At 39.5% G+C, this 26,492-nt stretch overlaps 1 pseudogene across 1 annotated transcript in view; it reads right to left on the bottom strand.

Annotated features, from left to right (window-relative positions):
- Positions 1–11,672: 11,672 nt before the first annotated feature.
- The window catches only part of LOC308438118 (PRAME family member 12-like), a 59,560-nt pseudogene continuing 44,740 nt past the window's right edge, over positions 11,673–26,492 (bottom strand). The window contains exon 2 of the transcript in view: positions 11,673–12,943. The product of the transcript in view is annotated as a PRAME family member 12-like (transcript). The remainder of the gene's footprint in view (positions 12,944–26,492) is intronic.

The following is a 26,492-nucleotide window of genomic DNA, read 5'->3' as shown; positions in this document are numbered from 1 at the left end:
ACTCTGCCTCCTAGCTAAACCCCAGTCTTTGAGTTTTCTTTGAACAGGACATTACTATGTCTCCCAGATAGGCATAAAAGATGTAGATCAGACTAGACTTGGGCTTGCAATATTCTGCTTGGCATGTGATATATTTATACAGGTGTGCTGTACACTGGGAATGTTCCTCTCTTTCTTGACCATCTCTGTCTCTTTCTGTGTGTCTGTCTCTGTCTTTCTGTCTGTCTCTGTGTCTCTCAGCTGCTGACTAACACACTGCCTGTTTCTGCTAGCTTCCCACTCTGTGGTTCAGCTTTGAAGCCATTGATTGGGATGATAACATCGAAGAGGTGCTAAAAGACAGCCCAAGAACACGGCTCTTCATTCAGCTGGGTGCTTCACAGTCTGAATACCAAGAAACCAGGCTCTCTGCTTATTTCAAGAAGAAAAGACCTTGATACAGGAAACTAAAAGCACAGCTGTTGGGTAGGCTCATAATGGCAAGGAACTATCAAAAGGCAGGAAACTGGGAAGCCAGTGGACACGGATAAACCTCAACACGGGCAAGAAAAGAAGCAAATGGCAACATCCCATTCCTCCTGCATGTGCTCTGCACATGATCTGCCACTGCCACTAAGAATAGAGGCCATTGTTTCTTCAGTGAAAGTTGAGGAAATGTAGCCTGGAGGCAGATTCCTCGTATACAGGCAAGAACATATGCAGACGGAAGGAAGGGTGTTGGTTGGTTGGTACTCCAATGTACGGAGAAATCCGAGACTTTCCAAAGAATGTGGTGCAGGAGGCTCAATTTTGAAAACTTGAGGTCAGCCAAGCCCTGACTTTGTCAGTGATTCATCAAAGGAGTTTCCCTTTCTAGACTGCAGGATCCCCAAGTACGGAAGTGTGCCCTCCCAAAGAAGAACTGCTCTTATGCAACCAAATGAAGAGGGAGCCATAAATAACTTGAGATGCTTCCTTCCTGGGAAAAGGGAGGTAGAATTAGTTGTTAAAGTAAGAGGCCATAACCCTCATCATTAGAACTCTAAGTAGACAAGGGGCTTCTCCTGCAATAGATTGTACAGGTAGTTGGAAATTGTGGGAACATTGTCCAAACTAGGGAAGCCTGCTAACTACAATGACAGAGCACTGAATAGAGATGAGATCCCTAAGTCCACTCTGGATATTAGCCCCGCCTCCCTTTTCTGTTCCTATTTTTTTCTTTCCAGAAATAAATACACCAAGAACTAACTTTCCAGCTAACCATCGCAATGAGATTTCCTAGCACACAGGCCTCAGAGTTTATCTAGACTTAGCACAGAGTTCTTGGAAAACAATGGCAAAGCAGTGAAATACCTACCACTTCTCTGGCTAAGAGCTCTGCACAGCCAGTGTCTTTGAATCCTGCAAGAGTCTTTGAGGTAAGCCCATATCTTCCTCATGAGGAAACATGAACTAAGAAGGGTAGACTCAAACATCTGCTGTTGCATCCAAAAGCTCAATGCCAAGGGCATAGGATTGGGGGGGGGGGTGACTCCCTCATTGTATATTATAAGGTAACTCTAAATTCTAGTGGGCATTCCTCAGTCACCTTAGAGAATCATGAAGAACCTTAAGTTTCTCTGTGGCAGCTTTTCTTACCTTTCATACCATGCCTGGATGGGCAACAGTGGTGGCTCGCCTTTCCCAAGAAAAGTAGACACATTTGAGATTCCTTAGCTACCTCCCAAACCTTCTTCTGTATCATTGCCTCACAAATATATAAGGATATGAGAATATTAAGGATGTAGTGGGTTCTTATAGACTAAAACTCACATGAATTTCAAAGTGTTGTTGCTAGTTTTGCTAGTTGTTGATGTTGGTTTTTTTGTGTGTTTTTTTTTTTTTTTTTTTTAGATCTAACTTACTGTCAAGTGCTTTCTTCCTTGTTAGTTTTATATTCTTCAACTTTCATTATATATTAAATAAATGCTCATCTTAGAGAATTGAACCTAGGAGTACGCCTCGAAAATGAAGCTACAAGCACATCACACATCACAAAGACATTATTCTTGCCTCCTCCATTAGACAATATGTTTATCACATTTTTCCCTGTCATAGCTCATCTCACTTTGTACTTGTTATAAATTTTTTGACGGACCGGATCATTTTCATATTATGATTGTAAATATTATAAACACTCTTTTCTACATGACTTTGGGGATTTAATTCAGTTTTCTAGTGGAAACAGTAGCTAGGCTTGTGTTCTTCCTCAGTGCTTCTCTGAACCTTCCACTGTCCCTCCCATTGGGCCATTCTTCTGTCCGCTCTGTTGACAACACAGATGAGTAATTTGTAGCTAGCTTATAAACATATGTGCTGTTTCTTTTGCTAGCCCTGGGGCACCATTTTTCACCCTGCATATGTAGATACTAACTAGAATAAAAAGAGATTACATGTGTGTGTTATCTGATATTGAGTAAGCCAGCAACAAGACCCCAGTTTGGTTCGTGTTTGTCTTCAAAGCAGATTATTTGCCTGGGAGTTGATACAGTTTTGTTTTTAATCTCTGGAGGCTGAAGCTTGCACCATTCCACACACATGTGAGAGTGATTCTTGGGGTTTCCTAAACTTCAGTTAGCTCTCCGGCCTCCATAAGTATCCTGTTCCTCTAATTCCGAGGTGCTGAGTCACGTGGCTCTGTGTACTCTCTCCCTACGTTCCTGCAACATCTGTCATTGTTAATCCTTCCCTCCCCCAAAGTTCAAGGAGAGTTCATCAACTCTGGTCCCTACATGAATGGCACACCCTCTAAGAGCACTGCTGCTTCCTACCCTTCTTCGTCCCCACAAAGGTTTAATTTTTATCATATCTGAGCACACAATCTTCTCACCTGCTTCATCGCTGTCATCTCTTTAACCCCTTTTCCTTTCCATATCTCACCTTCAAACACTGAAACGATGTCAGTCAGAACAATTCTGCAAGCAACCCTGCGACCATACAGCAAAATTGTCTTAAATAACTAGATTCCAGAGTAAGCCATTTCCAGCACTGCAAAGCTTTGTTCAATGTATTCTTTATTCCTGGAGCACTTTAAAAAACAAACAAACAAACAAACAAACAAAACCAGCACTTTGTTGCTGTTTTTTTTTTGTTTGTTTGTTTGTTTTTTTGTTTGTATTCCTCCTCAGACAGAATGAGGCCACTTTGTCAGTATTTGTTAACTTCAAGAAAAAATGATTCATAGTGCATGCTGCCTTCAGGGTCAAAATTTCTTCTTTAAGTCATAATTTATGGTTGCAATGTCTAGTCCAGTGCTTGTTTTACAACCAGCTCTCACCTGGGATGCACCTGCCTTAAATATGCTATCTTCTTTCCCAGCCCGGCTTCTGGTCCATGGAGATAACACAAGAAGGAACAGCTCAATCCTGGCAAGCAGAGCTGGCCCAAGCCATCATGCCTGGCAACAACCTTCAGAGATTTGTCAGGGTCACTTCCTCCCAGTGGTCACCTCAGCTTAATCCCTTTCTACTTTCTGTGAGCCATTTACAGTGAGCCTCGGCTTCTGCCTAAACTGCGGGAAATGTTAGGAGAGGGAGCTAGAAAAACGAGCTATAATGATTAAGTCAAAAAAAGTGAGAAAGAGAAATCGACTATGTTATTTCCAGTTGGTAAATGTCTGGAGCTGACTCTAAATACTGGGATGGCCAAGAGTGAATAACGTCACATGCCTGCAGGGAGTGGTCCGTGTGCAGGCTGTGTGCTCAACTCTTGAGCCAGAGCAGGAGTTCCTGCATCCATATCCCTCTGTCCTGCCACTGATGTGAATCGTGCCAAATTTCTTCATGAGCTTGCTTCATATCATCTTGCCCACAAGTGTTCAATAAAATGCTGAATGGGCAGCTCTGCGAGACACCAGCTGTGACATTTTTTAACTAGCCATCAACAAGCAGTTTCCTTGAACTTGTCCAAATTCTAGGTAACCGGTATCACAACTAATTGAAACGAAAATATTCACTGTACGAAAGCAAGAGGAGCCCTTTTCTCTGTCCTCTAACCCAAGCTGGAAGGAAACGTGTTCACAGAATGAGAGACAAGCTGGGCTAACATTATTACTTTCAGTGGTCACTATGCCTTAGTGTTGGTTTAGCTTTTACTCAGTTTCTCATCTTTTGCAAACAACAAGAAGTATGCTTTAAATGGCTCTCCTAAGTCTCCAGGGCTAAGTCTATGCGGTACCATTTCTAAGGTACGAACACAAGATGAGACATGTCTTCCCTGGCTAGAAGTCTATTGGTTCATCCAGGGAAAAGAAGCCAAAAGAGAGAATACTCCTAAGAATCTGGAGAGGAGGTTTACCCCATCCTCCCTCTGACTTCAGACATTTCATACTTCCATGTGCCATTTCTGGCCTCCAGCCACCATCATACTCATCTGAGATTTAGATGATGAATTTTTTAACTATAGGGTCCCTGTCTGACTTCAGTCTAATGGTTGGGTGTAAGTATCTGCAACTGTTTCAGTCAGCTGCTGATAGGGCCTCTCAGATGACAGCCATGCTAGGCTCTTGCTTGTAGGCACATCATAGCATCAGTAATAGTGACAGGCCTTGGTGCCCACTACATGAGATAGATCCTAAGTTGGACCAGTCACTGGATTACCTTTTTTTCAGTCGTTTTTCCATTTTCATCCCTGCAGTTCCTTTAGGCACTACAATTCTGGGTCAGAAATTTTAACTGTGGAATGGTAACCTCATTCTTCCACTTCAGGCCCTGTCTATCTAGTTTGAGTTCCCTTTTTCCACTGTTGGACATTTTAGTAGGTCAGAGTCATTGAGTCCTGAGAGTCTCTCACCTCCCAAATCTCTTATACTTTCTAGAGTGTCCCCTCACTAGCCCCCATTCATTCTCCTGGCTCTCTTGGCTTCTCTCCTGTCCCCTCCCATACCTGAACCTGTTTCCTTTTCCCCTCCCCTTCCTTTCTCCCACCCAGATCCCTCCCTCTCTCTGCCTCCATTGATTATTTGTTCCCCCCTTCTATGTGGGATTGAAGGATTCTCACTTGGGCCTTCCTGCTTGTTAAATTTCTTGTGATCCGTAAGTTTTAGCCTAGGTATTCTGTGCTTTTGGGCTAATGTCCATTCATCAGTGAGTACATACCATAAAATAACATTCTTGAAAAGGCATCCCATCCTTCCTCACCCGAGTAACAGGTAAAGATGGAAGAGAAAATTCGGGCAGGATCTCCTTAGAGATTGGACTTTCTGCTTATTTCTTTGAACTTTTGCCCCATGAAACATACCAACCCCTCCCCCCAAATTATGTAGCTATATTACTTGAAAATAGAAAGAGACTTAAATTATTAATAAGTAGGGTTGTTCTACCACTGAAAAATGGAAGCTTGAAACAGATCCAAATGCACAGTATAGAAGAGAAAGGGAGCCATGGAGGAGTCTTCCACACACCGAGCAGTTTAGATCGGGGCAGAGTCTAATAAAAGAATCCACATAATTGGCTGCCAACAATGAATGAAACTCAAAGAAAGAAACTGAGTCATAGAACTGCATTCCCTTAATTCCCAATAAAATAAATACATTAAAAAAGACAAAAGCAAACACTGACATTTTGCAGAAGCCACTTAATCCAAACAAAGAAACAAAGCTATAATCGAATTTGATTAGCTTTAAAAAAAAAATGGTAGGCAAGGAAAGGAACCTGACATTCTATCCCACCAGCACGTGCTGTCAACCTTAATGCCCCATTTTTCCCAGAGCCTCTCACTTAAAGAAAAGCACCATTAAAATAAATGTAAAAAAAAGCATAATACTAGAAATTTTTGCTGGCTAAAAACATGCATGCTGTTGAACATTTTAAGGTAAAAATTATAAAGCAGCAGAACGTAGGAGGCTGAAGTAAAAAGAGGAGCAGGCGCGATCCCAGGGCGGGCCTGAAGCAGAGCTGCTGTAGTGACTTGGTATCCAAATGACAGAAGAAGAAGATCAAAGGAAGAAATGGCAGCATCTCAGTTGGTTTCCTGGAAGTTTTCCTTACCCTTAGGAAGACACATGAGGACATTGTTAGAAATGATTGAAGGAGACTGACACAGAATTTAGAAGTCCCTTTAATTTCACTCCATTATCCTCCAGTTGAATTTAGTATGGCCCATTTTAATGAGCACATAGAGCATGCTCACTTTTACCTCATGATTCTTTGATTTTCATGGCCTCTCATCCTTTCACATGGAAGAAAGAGAAAATAGTCTAGCACTCAAATAATTGTCTTGTGGCTATTACATGATGTCAGAACTTAGGAGCCATATCTTGCTTTCTTCTTTATCCTTTAAGAGGGAAAATGCCCTTTGGTTTTTGTTTGTTTTTGGTTTTGGCCTGAAATTCTCTGTGAACTGTGCCTGTTGCCTGAGGGTTGGTATAAAAGATGTGTGTCCAAGATTGTTTTTTAAGCAGATATGAATAAACTTGAGATTCAACTTCCTTATTTCAAAGGAGAGGAGAGTGTTTGGGAGACACGTGGACTGAGCAGCTGACACTGCACCGGTCCAGCCACAGAATGGTCTCCAGCACCCAGGCTGGCCGCCATGCTCAGTAGGCAGTCCTTGTCTTTATCTGATCCTCCATGCATCTCCAAAACCAGCTAAATAAAGCGCTTGTATTTTAAAGATAGAGACAGCAGTGTTGGCACTGTGTCTTGTTCACAGGCCTGCCTGTTCATCCACTCCATGTGGAGGACCCGTGGAGGACCACTCAGTCACAGGTTGGCCTCAGTACAACCATGTTTAAGTTTTTAAAAACAGCTAAAAACAAAATAATAACAAACAAAACACTAGAGGAAGAAAATCTTGTATGTGCTGAAACATAAATGAGCCCTGAGAATAGTGTAACACATTCAGCCGGTCACACAGACATATGCTCAATAATTTCAAGTGGGTGAGACACCTAAAGTACACTCACAGTGCTCACGATTATAGAGTAGTTAAAATCACAGAGACATAGAATAGTGTTTTCCAGGGTCCACTGGAAGAAGGGCAGGCTCTCTAGTTAATAGGCATAATGTTTTAGTTCTGCAAAACAAGTGAGTTTTTGGAAATAAACAGGGGTGCTAATTCAAGAGTACAAACATAATTAATAGTGAATGAAAATTATACTGGTTAACATAACAAAAAAGTTGCTAAGATGGTTACTTATGTAATGTCTTTTGTTTTTCTTCTTCTCTTATGTATTACATCCAATGGCAGTTTCTCTTCCTTTTTCTCCTCCCACTGTCTCACCCAAATCCCAGCACCCATCCAGTCCTCCTCTGTTTTCCTCCAGAAAAGGACAAAGCATCCCAGGGCTATCAACCAAACATGGTATATCAATTTTGCAGTAAGACTAGGCACCTTCCCGCTTATTAGGGCTGGATAAGGAAACCCAGTGGGAGGGAAATGATCCAAGGAGTAGGCAAAAGAGTCAGAGACACCCCCACTCCCAGTTAAAAGTCACACAAAAATACTAAGCTACGTAACCATAACATATATGCCAAGAACCTAAGTCAGACACATGCAGGCTTCCTGATTGTTGGTTCGGTCTCTGTGAGACCCAGAAGAAAAGATTCATTAATACTGCATGTGTGTTTTTTTCTATTATTGTTGCTGTGTGTGTGTGTGTGTGTGTGTGTGTGTGCGCGCGCGCGTGCTCGCGCGCGTGTATGTATGTGTGGTGTGCATTGTCCTTCTAGGTCCTACAATCCTTCCTCCTCATCATCCTCAGGATTCTCAGAGCTCCACCTAATGTTTGAGATTGAGTATGTGCACCAATTATGGATGAATGCTCTCTGAAGAGTATTATACTAAGCTCCTGTTTACAAGTAAATCAAAAAATCTATCATCAGGAATCATTTTATTGGCGTTTTTACCAGTTTTATTTGGTTCTATTCTAGATCTCTGGGCTACCTAACTCTTAGTTCCTGCTCCTTCAAGCAGTGTCAGGGTAGGCTTCTTCTCATAGCATGGTTTTTGAGCTAGACCACTCATTGGTTGGCTACTATCACAATTTCTCTGCCTCTTTTACTCTAGCACATCTTGAAGGCAGGACAAAGTATAGATCAAAGGTTTTACAGATTGGTTGATGTCTCAATCCCTCCATTGGAAGTCTTGAAGGTGGCAACTTTTATGGTATTTAAAACAATTGTCTTAAAATATAGTGAATATTAATCAAATTATAGGTCACTAATTGATGTTACCTTAAAACTAGAATCATTACTCACAGGTAATTGAAGACTAAAGGAAAGAGGTTTTGTCAAAACTCTACCATATACTTTAAATCCTATACCTGCAAAAAAAAAAAAAAAAAAAAAAAAAAAAAAAAAAAAAAACTATACTTCCCATTTATTGATGAAAATGGAGATGGAGAACTCAAATGTACTGAAAAATAAATGTGACAAGCCATGTTTAAATTTTGGTCTGCCCATTCATTCATGAATTCATTTCTGAGGCTCCACTCTGTCCCACAGATTGTGCATGACCCTCTGTGGCATAATTTCTAGACTTCCTCCTCATGACTAATGCTGACTGAGAGTTTCCTCTTTAGTTTGTTAAAGAAAAATACATAACAATATTTCATAATGATTTAGACTCTAATTCATAGACTATCCCAAACGGGGCACCTATTTAACTTTCTTGTCATTCTCTATTTGAAAATGAAATGATTTCCAATATTTCTGCAGAATGAGTTCATTTTTAAGGAAAATTAATAAAATGAGAACATTAAAGTTTGCTTATATTCTTCTGGTTACACATGCATGCTTGCACCTCTTTTGATATGTGGTACTGTTGCACAATGTAAGCAAGGTTTTTAAAAAGAATGATTAACTACAAACAATTTGTCAACTTTCTGTACTTAATTCAATTTCAATCTGTGATTAATAGTAAAGCATAAACAATTAAACATATATATTGTTGTATATAAAATGATATGTTATTTATTTCTGTCTATGTATTAAATGACTCCTAAGAGTACTGTCTTAGCAAAACAAGTTCTTAGCCCTCACAGGCTCTGTATCAAAAATCTAGGTAAGCATCTAGTAGGCACCTCTGGCTCCCCTTCTCACAGAGGTACAATAAATATGTGATTGAGAGTCATCAGAAACCTCATTCTTAGTGAGGAGCCATCCCTGCAGCTGTTGGCAGCTCATACACACAAATTTGTTACTGTGACACTTACCATATCACGTGGTTTTTTCAAGAGAAATGTGACAATATGGCAAATTGTGTCTCTGGGCTGAGAAAAGAGAGAGGCCCAACATACAACCATTAGCCTTTTAATAACCCACTAAAAAAAAAGCCCACTCTACTACTACACACATCCAACCCTAGCACCAGGGAGGGATAGGTGGAAGATCAGAAATTAGAAACCAACCAATGGCTATATGAGATGCTGTATCAAAAACTTATATTAAGTTGTAGTGGATTAAATAGGTATATGCACAATAAACTCATGTCTTTGAACGCTTGGTTCATAAGGAATAGCTTTATTAGAAAGCATGGTCTTTTTAGAGTAGCTGTGGTCTTGCTAGAGGAAGTGTGTCACTATTTGGTTGGGCTTTGAACTTTCCTATGTTTAAGCTACAACCAGTATAAAATACAGTCTCCTTCTACTACTTTTGGATCAAGGTATAGAACTCTCTGTTCCTTCTCCAGTACCATGTCTATCTGGAACGCCATGTTTCTACCATCACGATAATAGATTAAGCCTCTGAAACTGTAAGCCAGCCCTAATTAATTGTTTTCTTTTTTAAAAGTGGCTGTAGTCATGGTATCATTTCACAGCAATGAAAATTTAACTAAGACATCAAACATCTTTGCTTATTTCTATTGACTAAAAATGAGGAACTGCATCTAGTCCACAAAGCAGAGAAGGAGCTCTTACAAAGACATGTATGGAAAGATATGCGTGGCTGAGGGCCTTTCATGGATTGGCAAGCCATGCCCTAAAATTAGGTTAGAATTCTTGTCGACTCTCATTTACTGATTACTTCATTCACACCAGGCATTAAGGACATGGTATAAAAGAAGAGAAAATATCTGTACCAAAATGATTCACTGGGATATGAGTGAAGAGATTCTTCTTGAAGCATTTTATGACTTTAATGATAGAAATCAGTGTTTTCTCAACAGTGATATATTGAATGCCTTCATGTATCCTGATGTTAACATGGAAGCTAGGAGCCACAAAGAGCTTATAACATAGAACAAAAGATGGGTGGTTAAAGGTAAGAATTTTTAATGTATTAAGTGATGTAATAAATGCTATAATGAGAAGCGATGAAAGCAAAGGAGATAGAAGAGCGAAGAAAAAAGTGTGCCATGAACGCTGTGTGAGGTAGGTCATATGTAAGCTGAGATCTGTCAACCAAGACAAGAGTGTAAAGAGCTGAACCTTTGGTGAAGAAGCACCTTAGTATGAGTTGCAATAACACTCCAAGATGACATTATTGAGAGACAGCAGGACAAGCAGTTGAAACAGGTGAATCAGGGCCAGGTGTGGAGCACGCAAAGCTGCAGACAGCAGGGAAGAAGGCTCATGCTTAAAATCTACAGAAAGTAATGACATGGGCATGCTGCATCTAAGGTTAACCACATGCTCCCAGAGGAAATGTGAGAAAGATCAGCACCTGAAGAGAAGCTGACCCTGACATCATGAGTTGAGTTCACCCAGGGATGTCATCTCAGAATACGTTCTTCCCATGTTGGTAACATCTTGGACAGAAGCCTATTGTAGCTCAGTCTAAGCTCACAAAGCTGCCTAGTGCTTGCAGAAATAACTGGCATTATGACCTGATTTTGACAGAGCAGAGACAATGCCACAAACAAATAAAAATGTTCCATACCAAGTTAGGGTCTCCATAATTAGCTTCTCCTGTGGAAATGTGTCAAGTCTGAAACAGGGTAGGAGAACTTTCTCATCAGCTCCATCAAAGGGAAGAGGTCTGGGTTTATTAGTTGGGAACAGTGTGACTTTGGGAAAATCCCCTTAATCTTTTTGACTCAAGTTCCACAGCTGTAAAATATAGACAATAACTTCTGTTTCATAGAGCTTCTGCCAGGATGAAATGACAGCTTCAATCTGAAAAAAAGAAAAAGTAGTGTGCAGCTGAGGTCACCATGAACTTCACTATTATTATTAGACAGGGACTGGATTGTCCTCAAGGCTTAGTATCTCAGATTCCTGTGTGAGTTCAAATTCTTGTTGATTATGAGTTGTGTGCTATGGAACAAGTGACTTAGCCTCTCTGTGTTGACCATTTTTATAATGTCATAATTGACTTTTTAATGCATTAACTACCAACATGCCTTAGATGACAATTTCATTGATCATACATCATGAGGTCATAGGATACTATGATGTTAAACCGAAAGCTGACATCAGTAACTCAGCACACAATAAAATAACATTCATTACATAAGTTGGTCATATATCATAGGGAAGTAACTGTTGATCCTGTCCTAATGAAGGCATACTTAAAAATGCAGAACTGTCTTTCTGATTCCACAACACACGTGATGTTATTATCCTATTGTTTTTCATGTCAAGTCACCCCTTTGGTCTCAATCCACTGAACAACATTTGGATTCTAATTCAAATAAAGCCATAAATTTTAGGACTCTGTGGTGAATGTACTTCCTGAGAATTCATTCCACAGCATCCAGAATCCATCTCCTACTTACTGCCAACAAAGGAAAAGTCTGGTATTCATGTCATAGACACAGCACCTCCAACAACAAGGACAGGTGACTGTAGCTGCCTTTTGGTCATGAGTATATTCACAAGCTCAGGACACAGATGAGGAAATCTCTCCACCACAACATAACACAGGTGATCATAGCTCTCTAGAGGGGCAGGATAACCCTCTAGAAAACTTGCTTAGATTGACCATGCATTGCAGAAGGTCCTTCAGTGCGGAACTGGAGAAATCATTGTCATAGAAATTGATGCTGGTGAGCTGGGAACACTGGCTCAGGACAGGCAAGAGGACTTGAGAGTCTTTCACCCTGCAGTGCTCTAACTGCAGTGTCTGCAGAGTTTTAGATCCATTCTTTAGGAGAATTCAGAGACTCTTGAAACATCACTTGGAAAACACTACACTATTGAAGTGCAGGTGTTTCAGTTGATAGAGCCTCTGACACTCTGAACTGTGTTTCAAGTCTGACTTGGAGAGATGGCAGAAAGTCCTAGGCAATGACTCCAAGGGGTTTTGCAGGCATCTGAATAACTCTTTCATGTTGTCATAGGAAAAGTAGGCACCAGTTATGTAGAGATGCTGGAGCGGGTTGAGTTTGTAGAACTGAGAAAGAAATTTGGCAACATAATTCTTTACATTTGCCACTGTATACACACCCACAACACTATACACAAAGTGTATTTGATTTAGATGAAATTTGAGAAGGTTTTTCATCTGGCCAAGGAAATGTGCAAATAAACCTAGGAAGAACAGGACATCATGTGTGCATATTTCCAATTCTCAATATAGTTTGGCTGGAAAATATTAAAGACCTCCTTCGTAATTTCCGTTGGGAAGACACAAATCTTCATCTTTAGAGAGCATGACTGCAAACAGTCTTTTCTCTTCTGGGACCATTGCAGCAAGCATTTTTTGGACTTTGTTCAGATAGAAGAGGAGGCTCATATTGGGGACCACCTTTAAATGCTGCCTCAGTGCATAACTAGAAGGGTTCTTTGAAATTTGCTTCTTACTCCCAGTATCTGCTGAGCAGACTCCATCCTCTCTTCCAGACCATACATCCCAGAAATCCTGGTAAATATCTCTCAAATCTAACACTTGAAGCTTCCCCCTTCTGGGATTAACCTTCTGTGTCACCAGTATATCAACGCCATCCAGCACAGCTTGTATCATCTCCACATCATTGGTTTTCAGCAATGGTCCCACAGGAAGTCATGGAAAAGGCCAGGCTGCCACCACTGTCTTCAATAGTTCTGTGTGTTTTCCACTGAAGGTCTTTATGAAGAGTGGTTGGAAGAGACTAGTGGGCAGGACCTCCAGATCACAATGTTCAAGGCATCATTTCTAAGCAGAACCTCTAGTACCAGCTGCTAGAGTGTGGGAGGGTTGTAGATGCTCATCCTGAAGATATTCAATCAGATGGGACCTGACTGGACACAGATTACAGGCCTCCTGCTGCAAGCAATACCAGGTAGTGACTACAAGGTTCGGTGCTCTGCCCATGTTGTTCATTCTTTATCTACACAATTGGAGAAATTATAAAAGGTATGGCATAAGTGCATCATGAGTTACAAATGCTTAACTCTTGGGAAAAAACTGAGATATGGCAAAAATGTGGTAAACTCTCAAGAAATCTTCACTATAACTATTAGTGTTGTCATTAAGGGCAGTAGTGGTGATAATGTATTAGTATTAGGAGCAGCGATGTTTTGAGGGACCACAAAATATGGATTTTCAGGAGATGGCTTGGTAGGTGGGAAATAATTAATGCAAATGAGATTTATTTAGTATCTCAAAGCATTGTCATAAGTTTGTGGTGCTACAACCCAACTGCAATGTTGTACCATTAGTCTCAGGTTAAACATGAGACAAGAGATTTGGAGACATGTAATTTCTTGTCATATAGTTAGAACCAACTATGTGGAGAATCTAAACCTATTTCCCAATGTCAGATCAATCCTCTGTTTCCTAAACTGAACTGTCTTTCTGTATAACATCCTTTAAAAAGAACAAACTGGAGGTATCTTACAAGGAATTTATTTACATTGAACTAAACTCAGACTATATATTATTCCCGTGTCTTGATGTTCTCTTAAAAAGCCTTTGTCTTCTCTCATACTGTCTTTGAGCTTTCTCCTTCAAGAAGAAATTTTCAATTAACCATTAGCTTATGTTGCAAACATTTGTTGTTTAAATGCATTCATTCATTCTTGCAAGTGATTAAGGATGATGGCTTTATAAATATATGAGTACATAAATGACAAGTCAAACCATGTACATATGGTAATTTAATTTTGTGATGAGTAACATGTCTATATGCTTCTATCAGTCTGCCTACTTTTGATGAATGCGCAATTTCTTACCCACCCTTTTATCACTGCAAATATTTAAGTAAATATCCTAAGTGCTGTACTAGAGAAAACTATCAATGTCATGCAGATAATTTGCAGCTGGGATTGATAAGCAATGGACCCTTTCTAAGTTAACTGATATTCCCTCCTTCATTAATGATGCATGTTTCGCAGGTAGCCGGCATTTTGGAATGTACTACTGGTGAAAGAGCTTTGATTCATAATGGCAGTACAGAACGTAAGATAGCAGTTATCATGCAGCTGAAAATTTCAATGGTGTTTTAAAGATTATAAGGTTTCACTTGGTCCTCAGAATCTGCAGGAACTTAGATTCGGGATTCACATCTCCTCCTATTCTGCATCCTGGATACTAAAATGCAGGGATGCTCAAGAGCCCAGTAAAATGATGTTAGCCTTGTGTATAATCATTCGTGCTCTCCAAGATACTTTAAATCATCTCTAGATTACTTATAATGCCTAGTAGGAATTATTATGTAATTACCATACTTCATGGGAATAACAAAATACAAATATACATGTTGTAGACACATAGATTTTTTTCTTTACTATATTCATTCTGTAGTTGTTTAAATTCCTAAATGTAGAGCCCATTGGCATGGAGGTGCCCATACATGAAATCTCTGAGTTGTGTAAAGAAGGGGAGGCAACACCAAAGGCAGCTAAAATAGGGGATCTAAAAAGGACCTCATCTTAGTTAAGGTTTCCACTGTTGTGATAAAGCACTGACCAAAAGCACGTTAGGGAAAAAGTGCTGATTTCAGCATATACTTTTACATAAAGATCCATCTCTGAGCAAGTTCTGGCAGGAGTTCAAGCATGGAAGATCCTGAAAGCAGGAACAGACGCAGAATGCTTGCAGAAGTGCTGCTTATTGGCTTGTTTTTTAGAGCTTGCTCAGCTGAGTTTCTAACAGGAGTCAGGACCACCGCCCATGGATGGCACTACCACCATGGGCTGGATCCTCCTACATCAATCTTCAACAAGGAAATTGTTCCAGAGACCAATCTGGTAAAGAGAATTTTCTCAATTGACATTTCTTCTTTTCAGATAATTCTAGCTTATATCAAGTTGACAGTTGTGGCAGAGAGGACAGAGGAGCAGAGGAAAGTCATGGCTGTGAGCAACTTTACTGTAGAGGCAGGTATTGATCCTGCACTCATGGACAGAAGTTAGGCATAAAGTGGCAAGGCCACCTTGTTCTTCAGTAAGTCACAGCTGTGAAAATGTAAAAGTTGAAGACTGTGTCCCATTTACACAATGGGACAGAATGCATAGACACCTCAGCCCACCACGCACTGTCTTGTGTGGTCTGAAGCCTTCTAAGCATAGTCCTCTTCTTCCCCAGCAAGGAGGCTTGGAGAGTGACTCAAGGAACACTGTAGCTCATTTGCCTCAAATGGAAGACCAACCCTGACTGTTCAGAAAGTCAAAATGTTAAAAGTATAGCCTGCAGTGGGGAGTGTTGGTGGGCCCTGCAGTTACTTTCTGAATGTTAAACGTATAACCTGCAGTGGGGAGTGTTGGTGGGCCCTGCAGTTACTATCTGAAAGCAGAATCAAGACCCAGGTGGCTGTGCACTCTCCTAGCATTTTGCACACCCTAGGGTGTTGGCTAGCACTGAGCTGTTGTACAACTGTGGGTTTTGCAAGCCTGAGCTCACCAGTTCCTTTCCCAAACCTGCCTCCTCCACACACTCCACCCTGTAACCTCACTCATCTGTGAAAATTTGGGGTCTCAGAGTATGAAGTAAAACTGAAAACTCTAAAATAACACAGAACATCTCTGTTACCATGTACTCCTCTGATGTTCCTTGATAGTGTGCTACCCTGGTTTAGCATCCCTGTAATTCAGAGATGAAGAAAAAGAGCACTGGACATAGAGTCTAGATTCTTGCTTTTAATTCTTGATCTGTAGCTTTTATGCATTTGACTAGTAAACGCTTTAACCCTCCGAAAGCCTCAGAAGTTCAATACCTGAAGTGGAAAGACAACTAGAAGATGCCTGAGGCCTTTAAAATCTCTCCTGGTGTGTTTCCAGGGGCATATAGCCCAGTGAGCTAAAAGAAGACAATAGGAACCAGCTACAATAGTACCAGCATAAGATAGCCAAAACATAGATAAGAGGTCCCCAAACAATTCTATAAACAAATGCCCAAAAACACTGAAATTCCCTTAGCTCTTTTGTCAAAGGAGAATAGAAAGCTGTACAGAAATATCTTACATTCTCATTTATACAATGTAAGTTCACACATAGAAAGAAATGCACAGAGAATCTTTCAAGGTCATCCCTAGCCTGGGTTGCCCTTTATTTTCTGATCGCTTTTTGCAAGTAAAGTACACTGCCTCAGTAATAAATCTTGTTTATACCTCCTGAGCAGCACAGATTTGCTGTTCATTCTTTTAGAAATCAATGATGACTTAGAGATGATGTAACATTTAATCTGAAACAAAATAACTAAAGACGAGTCATTTTTTTCTAGGCAACTGCTCATCTATCAACTCTCATTTTTTCTGAATATATCTTAAGGTTTCTCAGAGATAAACTTTCTCCACTAAAATATTTACTTTCTGAAAGGAAAAAAGATATCAATAGGCCTGTTCCTCCAGTATGCTCTCTAAAAACCACAAATGTTTGGTCCCACGAAAACACAGACCAAATTAACTTACACGTATGACAGGAGCCTGGTTGATAGCAGATGTTTTGAGTCACACCTACATCTGTGGGCAGATGTGTAACAATCTCATCTCTGCTTCTCAGTGGTCAGTTTCTCATTTCCTACATCTGACATCTCCATAGCTTTCCTTATAGCTTGGATCAAAATCCCAACACAGTGTTGGGATTTACTTGAGAAACAGGTTAGAAGCAACAAAAGAATTAGAAAAGCACAAGAAAGTGTGAGGTAAATGGTTAGTCCTTTGTAGGACAGAGAGATGGAAGGACAGAGAGGAAAAGCAATTAGAACCTCTAGTTCCTGGACTTATGTGAAAGTAAGATAAAATAGGGTTAGCGAGATGGTTCAGCGGGTAAGGCTGAGCCTTTGTTTCCTGAATCTTCATGGTAGGAGCAGAGAAATGAGTCTTAGAAGTTGTCCTCTGACATTTATCCATAAGTACACACACCCACACACACACACACACACACACACACACACACACACACACACTTCATGTAAAAAAGTTAAAAGGAAAGTAAAATTATCTTGAGTAAACCTCCTTGCCACCTGGACTGAAGCGTCCTGCATGCGTTTGTCTCCCATGAGCAGCACTTAGTTTCTTGTCCAGTCCTATCACCCAATCTCTAGTGTATGATAGACAGCTCATTACCAGATACAGCTACTTGGATACCCAGCCCACTCTTCAAACTTCATATATCCTAAACTGCACTCTTCCCTCTCCCTATCAAGCCTGTATCCTGTGCAGCCTTCACACCACAAAGGACAGCAACCTGTCTTTCCTGTGTATAGAACACATTACAATTCCAGTATGGTTCTCTCCTTCCGTCATACCCCACATCATATTTGCCAGGCAAGTCCATCTCCCACCAGCCCTTCCATCACCATTCCAACCGAAACTCTCTCCTTCTGTTACCCATGTGACTGGAAAACTCCACTGATTTTCTGCCCTCTCTTTACCTTGTCATCTGCCCTGGGCTTAGCATCCTAACTCATCATCTCATAGCACATCTCTTACTACTTACTCTCTCAACAATATTCCACTTATTTATTCTGGAAAAACATCATGTTTCTTAATACAATGACCCTGAAGACCTTCTGTGAACCCATCTCTGTCATTTCTCCTACCTCATCTTTTCACTGATCTCTCATCAAGTGCTATACTAAACAGTGTTTTAAGTCTCACATGCAAATATTGTTGTGTAGTTTGCAAGTTACTTTTGTACATATTCTATTTAAGAGTCACAACAGTGGTGTAAGTTGTTGAGAATTATTTTCCACATTTTAAGAATAATAAATTTGAAATGTTTTAAAACGTGTACACATAAGTAGTACTTAGTGTTTTCTAGCACAAATCTATTGGTGCTCAGAGAAGAAAGGGGAAGTTGACGAAAATTAATTCTGTGTTATTCTATAATTTAAAGCTCTGATGTTTCCCCCCAAAGACCCATTTATTTAATATATGTTTCCAAAAATTATGATATTGGGTAGAACTTTATAAGGTGGGTTGTAACAGGGGGCTTTAGGTCACTGAAGGTGATGTTGAAGACTATAATGGAACCGTTTCTTTTCTGCTTTCTCACCTTTTCATTTCCCATCCAAGAAAGATTCTACTTTAACCTAAGCTCCAGCCTTTATATGCTACCACAAGCCGAAATCACAGGTTAGTAATCACAGAATAAAATTTATAAAACTGAGTCATGATAAATCTTAGTTCTGAAAACTTGTTATCTCATATTTGTCACAAGAGAAAAATAATATACATTTCTTAATTTGACACTTAAATGTTTTTATTTATATGTGTCCATATGTATATAGGAACTATAAGAGGCCATATGAAGGAATCAAATGCCCTGGAGATAGAGATATTATTAGTAGTGAACAACCTAATATGGATGCAAGAAACTGAACTCTACACTTGGTCCTCTGCAACAGGAACAATGAGCTGTAATTATCAAAGCATTGTGGCCTCTATTTGACAATTCATTTAAGTTCCTTTAGCCTATCATCTTCTCTTTTCGTCATGTTTTATATTATGATGAATGGTATTTTTTAAATGTAAGGTATCAAAATGTGTTGATAATATCATCATCATCAAAGTACCAAGGTTAGTTTATCCTGATTATTTGTAACCCCAGAAGAAGAACAAAGATATCAACCAACCAGACCCCCAACCCTGAGCTCCTAGGGACTAAACCACCATCCAAAGAGTACACATGGAGAGACCCATGGCTCTAACCACATATGTAGCAGAGGAAGGCATCAATGGGAGGAGAGGCCCTTGGTCCTATCCAGTGTAGAGGAATGCCAGGGCGGGGAAGCAGGAGGGAGCAGGTGGGTTGGGGAGCACCTCATCAAAGCAGGGGGAGCGGAAATGGGATAAGACATTTCATGACAGAGACCAGGAAAAAGGATGGCATTTGAAATGTAAATTTAATAAATATCCAATAAAAGAAAAAAGAGAGTGAATAGTAAGAAGGAGAGTTGAGTTCAGTGGGAAGCAATAGTCTTTGTCTCCATTTCTTCTGTCTGTTTTGCTTTACTAATTTCCTTAGTCTTGCTCCTAAAAGGACACTTATTCCATATAGTCTCCATCTACCTAAAAATGTTCAATGTTCAACTGTGCAGCTCCAGGTTTCTTCCCCTTCATCTTTTGTAAATATGCTCACACCTTCCTGTCTGCTAAGTGGTCAATCTCTCTACTTGGATGTAATTTTTTTTTTCCTTCTTTTGAGTTTGAGATTTAGTGATACGATGTCTAGCGTTTGTCTTCTTTTTCAAAGTATTTAAGACTTGGCAAGCTAGTCAATCAATATAATACTTACAATCTTAGATTTAGGAATTTGAAGTAGAGAGATAGAGTATTGATCTTTTTGTCACAACAAAAGGTAAAAATAAGAATGGAGGTGATTTCAATTTTTATAACCATATCAGTATGAAAATACCTAAGATATTAATTACTTTCCATTTTACAGATAATGAAGTTAAGTCTCACAAATGTTAAGGCAGTTTCATTTTTCTTATATCAATTATTTGATCCCAACAACTTTCAAGAACATGGCATAATTTCTTTAAAAATACTGTTTTAAAACTATTTCAACATTTTCCAGATTTGCTAATTGATGATGCCAATTAGTTTTTCTAAGTCACATGGAAAAAAAGCTGAAATGTTAAATTGATTTCATTTTATAAAAATTATAATAAGATGACATTTTGCTGAGAGTGTGCTTTGCTTGGAAAGCTAAACTTGTTACAATTTGCATAACATTCATGTGTATCTAGGGATTTGAGGAGCACATTTAGGAAAACTTGCAAAGATGAAAAATACTATACCAATTTCTAGAACAGAGGCTGTTCCCACAGTCTGCCACAGTTCTTCATAGCTCATTCCCTGAACCTGGTCCATGGCCATGTGGCAGTCACTCTTTCCTGCTGATCCATCTCTGGAGTCCCTAATTTCGTTCACTCAACAGCCATTCCATGAACCCCAGTCACAATGGGGCCACATATGTCATTTTATGTTGCTGTCTCTCATAACCATGCAAATGTCATAGGTGAAAATATGCATTCGATAGGCATCATACTTGATAGATTAAGTTCTGGACTTTTTTTCTGTGTTGGCCATATATATTGTGATCTTGGTTTATGAAGCTCAATTGAAGCAGATAGATGATCATGGGCAGAAACAAACATAACTCTATAGGTTACTATAGTCAAAACATTATGTGAGTTTTTAAAATACTTTATTATAAAACTCTGTTGGATGATCTTGTCCAAGTGTAGGTTAATGTTTCAGAGACGCTAGCATAAACTAGAATGTTCACTAGACTCGGTGTATTAAATGCATTTTTAACTTGAGACATTTTTCAACTAATGATGAGTTTGTTGTAGTGAAGCCCATGTATACCATAAGAAAAAATCTGAGATAGAAGGAAGCTGAGAAGGTGTGGTCATGTGAACATCAAATTACTTAAAATAGCCCAGTGGAGCAGCGTGATAAGGAGAAAGAATAGAGCCTGGATCCAAGTAATATTTACAGCATAATCCTTCACTTCACATTGGACACCTCAAGCAATTGATGAACTCAGAATTAGGGAAGTGGTGTGGTCACTTGACATTTTTCAATTCAGGGCTCTGGAGTGCATATGAATCTGGATGTGTGGTTGAGTGCTTCAGAAACAAGCAGATCAAGGAACAAACCACCATTGTACTCTATGGACACGAAGTCCAAAGGAAAAGGATGGGAGAAGAAATGAGAATACATATGAGAAATATTTAGTATATTAATCAGGACTTGAGTTACAAGGTCCTATAAGTGCCTTATCCACTGAGTTAGCATTACTCCTCAGCTTCATTTCTGAGATCATTATGGACATATTCTATATGACCATCTCCAACTTAGAGACAAAGGTAGACACCTGACTCCCAAGAAGGCAATTGGTTCCCAACTTGAGAAAGCTTGAACTAAGACACATTGAATTGCCCATACACTAGAAAGTTTTGGGTATTATTATATTAGGTGTTACAAAGATGTGAGTGCTGAAGATCGCCTTGAGGTGGTATTGGGGCAGGACATTGGAGACAATTGATGCAGAGACAAAACAATGAAAGACCATCCAGGAGAGGAGCATAAAATAGAGTTATTGGGTGGAAAATTTGAATTTAGAAAGAATCATACTCTCCATGACAAGAAAATAAACAATGAATTATTACTGTTTTATAAAAAAAAAAAAAAAAAAAAAAAAAAAAAAAAAAAAAAAACAAGATGCACCCATCGCACTAGAATAAAGTATTTTATTCCTCTTAGAGAGGTTTCAAGACAACAGAACAGAAACTGTTAAGGGTTATAGAAAGAATTCTGTTCCTACTATCATGACACCAAATATGGCACAATGAAGTTATAACAATAATTGCTTTATGAACAACAAATTAAATATTTGCTGGATTTTAAGAAAGAAAGCCTTCTGCAGGAAGAGTTGAGTAACCACAAACATTGTATTTGCACATTTCTATAGCAGCAGTAAATTGCAATGCTCATTTTGGGGTTTGGGGTTTTCTAAAGAATGTTTGTGGTGAAGGAGTAACAAAGGCTCTCATTGAAGAAAAATGTAAATGCATATGTAGTGGCCACTATACCACAGAAGACATGAATGCTGGTAAAACATCTACAGGAAACAAAGCAGTGTGCGACTAAATCTTATGCTGGAAACTTGAACAAGAGCTTTTTAGGAACCAGAATAGGATACATACATGAGTAGAGGGGATATGGAGAAGTATTTTCTATAGAGAAAACCTAAGTTTATAGGTTACTAGGGCAAAGGGCTGACATAGAGGGATTGCCAACACTTTCTCTCCATGCTACTTCATAAGGTACACACTATTCAAAGGTAATAGTTTAAGTCTCTTTAGAGCACTTAAATATTTTTAATTAATGAGCTTTTTTTTTTTTACTGAGTCTCTAACCAGTTTAATATTTAGTCATAAGACACATACACTTTGAAGTCCAGGAACTTACCTGAAATCCTAACCTTGATATTTCCTAGCTGGTTATCATAAGCAATCTACTGAGTATCTCAGGCCACAGGGTGGTAAAACTGAGACAGCACCAGTGCTGACGTCACTGGATGCTTATAAGGATTCACTGCTTTCTGGCTCTGTAGAAATACTGAAAGTATATTGTCTAAGAAAAACAAGTGTGCATTCCATCTTACAAAACCATATGAAAGTTAGAAATATGTTGGCAAATGAAATTTATGTATTTACCATCTCCCCTAATATATTGTGGGAAATTTGGCAAATAATAGACCTATAACTTTGCCTCTCACAAAAAAAAATTTTTAATTCCCTCAGGCTTACACCACTAAAATAGTGTAGTTTCCTGTTTCACTTACTGACCATCCAATTAACTAACAAGACATGTTACAGTCACGTGGAATTATATGGTGCTGCGCCTAAGTACATATATTAAAGGGGTTGGTCATTAGAGAGTGGCACTAATAGGAAGTATGTCCTTGGTGTGTCTGTGTCTTGTTGGAGGAAGTGTGTCACTAAAAGTGGATTTCCAGGTTTCAGATGCTTAAACCAGGAGCAGTATCTCTCTCACTTCTGCTGTCTGCTGATCCAGATACCTCTCTAGTACCTTGTCTGCCAGTGTGCCACCGTGCTTCCCACCATGATGACAATGGACTAAACATGTATACTTGTAAGTAGGCCTTAATGAAATGCTTTACTTTGTAAGAGTTGCCTCTGTCATAGTGTCTCTTCATAGCTCCAATTGCAGCCAACCATAGAACTAAGAACGGGGTCCTTAATGGAGGAGTTAGAGAAAGAATTGAAGGCATTTAAGGGGTTTGCAACCCCCTAAGAACAACAGTAACAACCAAGACAAGCTCCCAGGGACTAAACCACTATCTGAAGAGTGCACATGGACAGACCCATGGCCCCAGCTACACATGTAGCATAGGATGGCCTTGTTGGGCATCAGTGGGAGGAAAAACCCTTGGTTCTGCCAAGGCTTGATGCCTCAGTGTAAGGGAATGTCAAGGCAGGGAGGCAGGAGGGGGTGGGTGGGTGAGTGAACATCCTGAGAGAAGCAGGGGAAGGGGGAATAGGGGATATGGAGAGGAATCTGGGAAAGGGAACAACAGTTGAAATGTAAATTAAATATATCCAATAAAGTATTTAAAATGTACACATTATGTGTCAGATAATGTAACATACTAGTATAAACACATGAAGAGCAATTTAGAAACACTCTCTGTTTAAGTTCCAAAAAAGATTATTAAGCAAGTGACAACAATCAAGTTTGATATGTGTATTGACTTCAGAGAGTGCCAATTTTGAAGGCCCTGATTTTACAGCTGGACCAATAGAAAGCAGAAGGTAATTACACTGTGTTAGCTTCTAGAGATGATCTTCCTTGACCCTTCCAAACACCCCTGGTCAGGCTAAATAAGGTACTACCTTCTAGGCTATAGGGTGTTGAGTACCCAGTTTCACCCATCAAGCACTAAAAATGAACATTTGTTATAAATTGAAATATTATCAGGCTGCCTTCTAAATACTTAGGGTTATGCCCATGTGCTACCTTCAGTGTCCAGCAAAGAAGTTTTCCCTTGCAATGGACAGCAATTAAGGCAGAGTCACATGGCTGCTCAAGGTGATGAGAGCTCATGACTGTTGTGTGCTCAGTCTTAAATAGGACACTCATCATGTCCTCCAAAGTCCAGGGAACATAACGAAAGAGACAGAAAAAAGAAGGCATGAGCCAGAAAATGAGCAGGGCTTTGAAACATTATCTTACAGTCATGGCATGGCTGTGGCATTCATAAATTTCCAGCAGGTAGAGTTAACTGTATACAGCTTGTGCAAGACCAGCACCCCAAACATTCAGAGATAAATGGAGGAGTCTGTGGTCTCACCCAGAAGAGTACTAAAAGTCAAGGGTTGCCGGCAAAGAGAAAATTCATTGTCTTCAGTGATGTAGCCACTGATAAGTTATTCATGCTTCAGTACATAACTTCACAGTCCTGTTGGTGACCATGATTTAACCAAGCAGGTCACAAAGCAAAAAGCAAACAAACAAACAAAAAAGCAGAAATAAGCAGAAATTGGGTGGGACTTCATGGGAGGAGAAGATGAGGGGCAGGAGAAAGGTAAGATATGTGGAGTAATGGGGTGATCAGAATGTATTCTATGCTTGTATGAATTTGTCAAAGAACAGGTTAAGTTAAACCTGTTGTTGGATATTTAATCTTCAAGATAAGGACTTTTAAAATCCTATACCTGCAGGCCTACTAACATTCTCTTTCTTAACACATAGGATAATTCTTTTCTTTGTTAATGTATATTGCTTGTATAAAATAGTGGGTCTCACTGACAATTTTATACATGTAGATAAGGTACACTTAGATTTGTCCTTATTTCTCACACTTACCCTTGTTTTCTCCTCCATCTCCTACTCATCTTCCTCTTTCAAAATACACTTCTACTTTCATTCTTTCTTTGGAGGGTAGATGCCACAAAGTTGAGAAAAAGATATACTTGTCTTTTCTGAGTCTAGCTTATGGTACTTAACATGACAATCTCCAGTTCTATTTGTTTTCCTAAAACTGTGACTTTGTTCTTAATGGTGGAATAACACTTCATTGTATATATACACCACATTCTTTTTTTATTCTCCCATTGATGGGCATCTGGATTGATTCTAGAACATAACTATTGTGATGACTGCAACAGTATTGCTAGGTAGATGGTGCAATTCTTGACACTTTGTATAGGTTCAGTACAGGCCAACTGAGCAGAAATAAGAAGCGATCCACATACCACCTGGAAGGAACAATGACAAGTGATAGACTCCAAATCAAATCAAGACCAATCAATACTAATGCCAAGGACCATCTTTAGTTAATTAAGCGCTATTTCCCAAGGGGACTGTATACAGCAAGGGAAAAATCCATTTCTATATTTGTGTAAAGTTGAGAATGTGTTATTTGGTACTGTTGTTTACTACCCAAGTGTTTAATGTTCTTCTTTAAAGGCCACATAAGCTCAAGCAGAAATGCTGGAAAAACCCCTCAGTTACTAAAAAGTAGGTAAATACATATAGGTTTACAGGCACACATACACATACTTACACACTCATGCACACACTTACACACACATACACATGTGTTCACACATACACACGTGCCCACACACACACCCACACCACAGATATCCTGCAGCCTTTTCTGAATTCTTATTACAAAATGCACTTTAACTTGTACTTAAGAATATTATACTGTTTACCTAATGGTTTTGTGAAAATTTTTAATAAAATAACCAGAAGGCAATAGTGGACTAGGAGTCCCTAAGACAATTCTAAATCATTGATGACCTTGCTGGTGGCAGAAAGCACAGTGGCAGCATCTTATTCCAATTTCAGTACATACCAGGCTTCTGCCCACCCAAATTGTAGGAGGAGAGTCCTTTTTTTTTTTTTTTTTACTGAGTTTCTGGGTAATTTGGCATCTGTGATTCTACAGGATACTTACTCTCTATCTGTCCCTGACCTCCTTACTTTTCTCAGTGCTCCCTGTTCCCACATACCTCGCCTCAGTTCTCTTTGAAAGTCCATTATTCCATCCTGTCACCTTTGTACAGAAATGTCTGGCAACCAAACTCACCCACACTCACTTTTTCAACAATTCTCGAATCTTCAAATCTTTCTGACTCTCAAGATCCAAGTGTCACTGGGCAGTCTTTAAGAACTTGATCCAGTTCTCCCTTCTCTGGACTCTCTGTGGAACCCTCTATTTGTTGACATCTTTGTGCTTCCTTCTTAGTGAGTGAGGAATTCAGTCATGGTTCATCTTTTCACTAAAAAATGTATTGTTGGATTTTGAACTAGTAGTGAACAGAAGATGCTCACCATTTGAGTCAGTCTCATCAGCTGGACTCACCGCCCACTGCTGCAGTGTTTGCTCTCCTGAGTCTGGACCTTGAAAGTAGCAAGGAAATTTTTAGAGTTCTAGTTGTTACAAAGCTTCTCCAAATTATTTCCTTTGTAATGTCTTGTCTTCACATGAATTGAGCTGATCTTGAATGGAAAACATGGATTCTAGGAGAACAGCATAGCTCAGGCACAGAACATATGAACAAGCCTTGACTTCCAGAAACTGCAATGACTTAAATCCACAGTGAGGGAAGAGATATAACTGGAACACAAAAAGCCTCAGAGGATGGAGAAAGCATGTGCCCTGTCAAAAGACTGGGTTA

The sequence above is a fragment of the Micromys minutus genome, assembly GCF_963924665.1.
Source record: "Micromys minutus genome assembly, chromosome: 27".
In the NCBI taxonomy this organism is placed as follows: domain Eukaryota; kingdom Metazoa; phylum Chordata; class Mammalia; order Rodentia; family Muridae; genus Micromys; species Micromys minutus.
The sequence above is the reverse complement of the archived record's forward strand: the minus strand, read 5'-3'. Positions and strand labels throughout refer to the sequence as shown.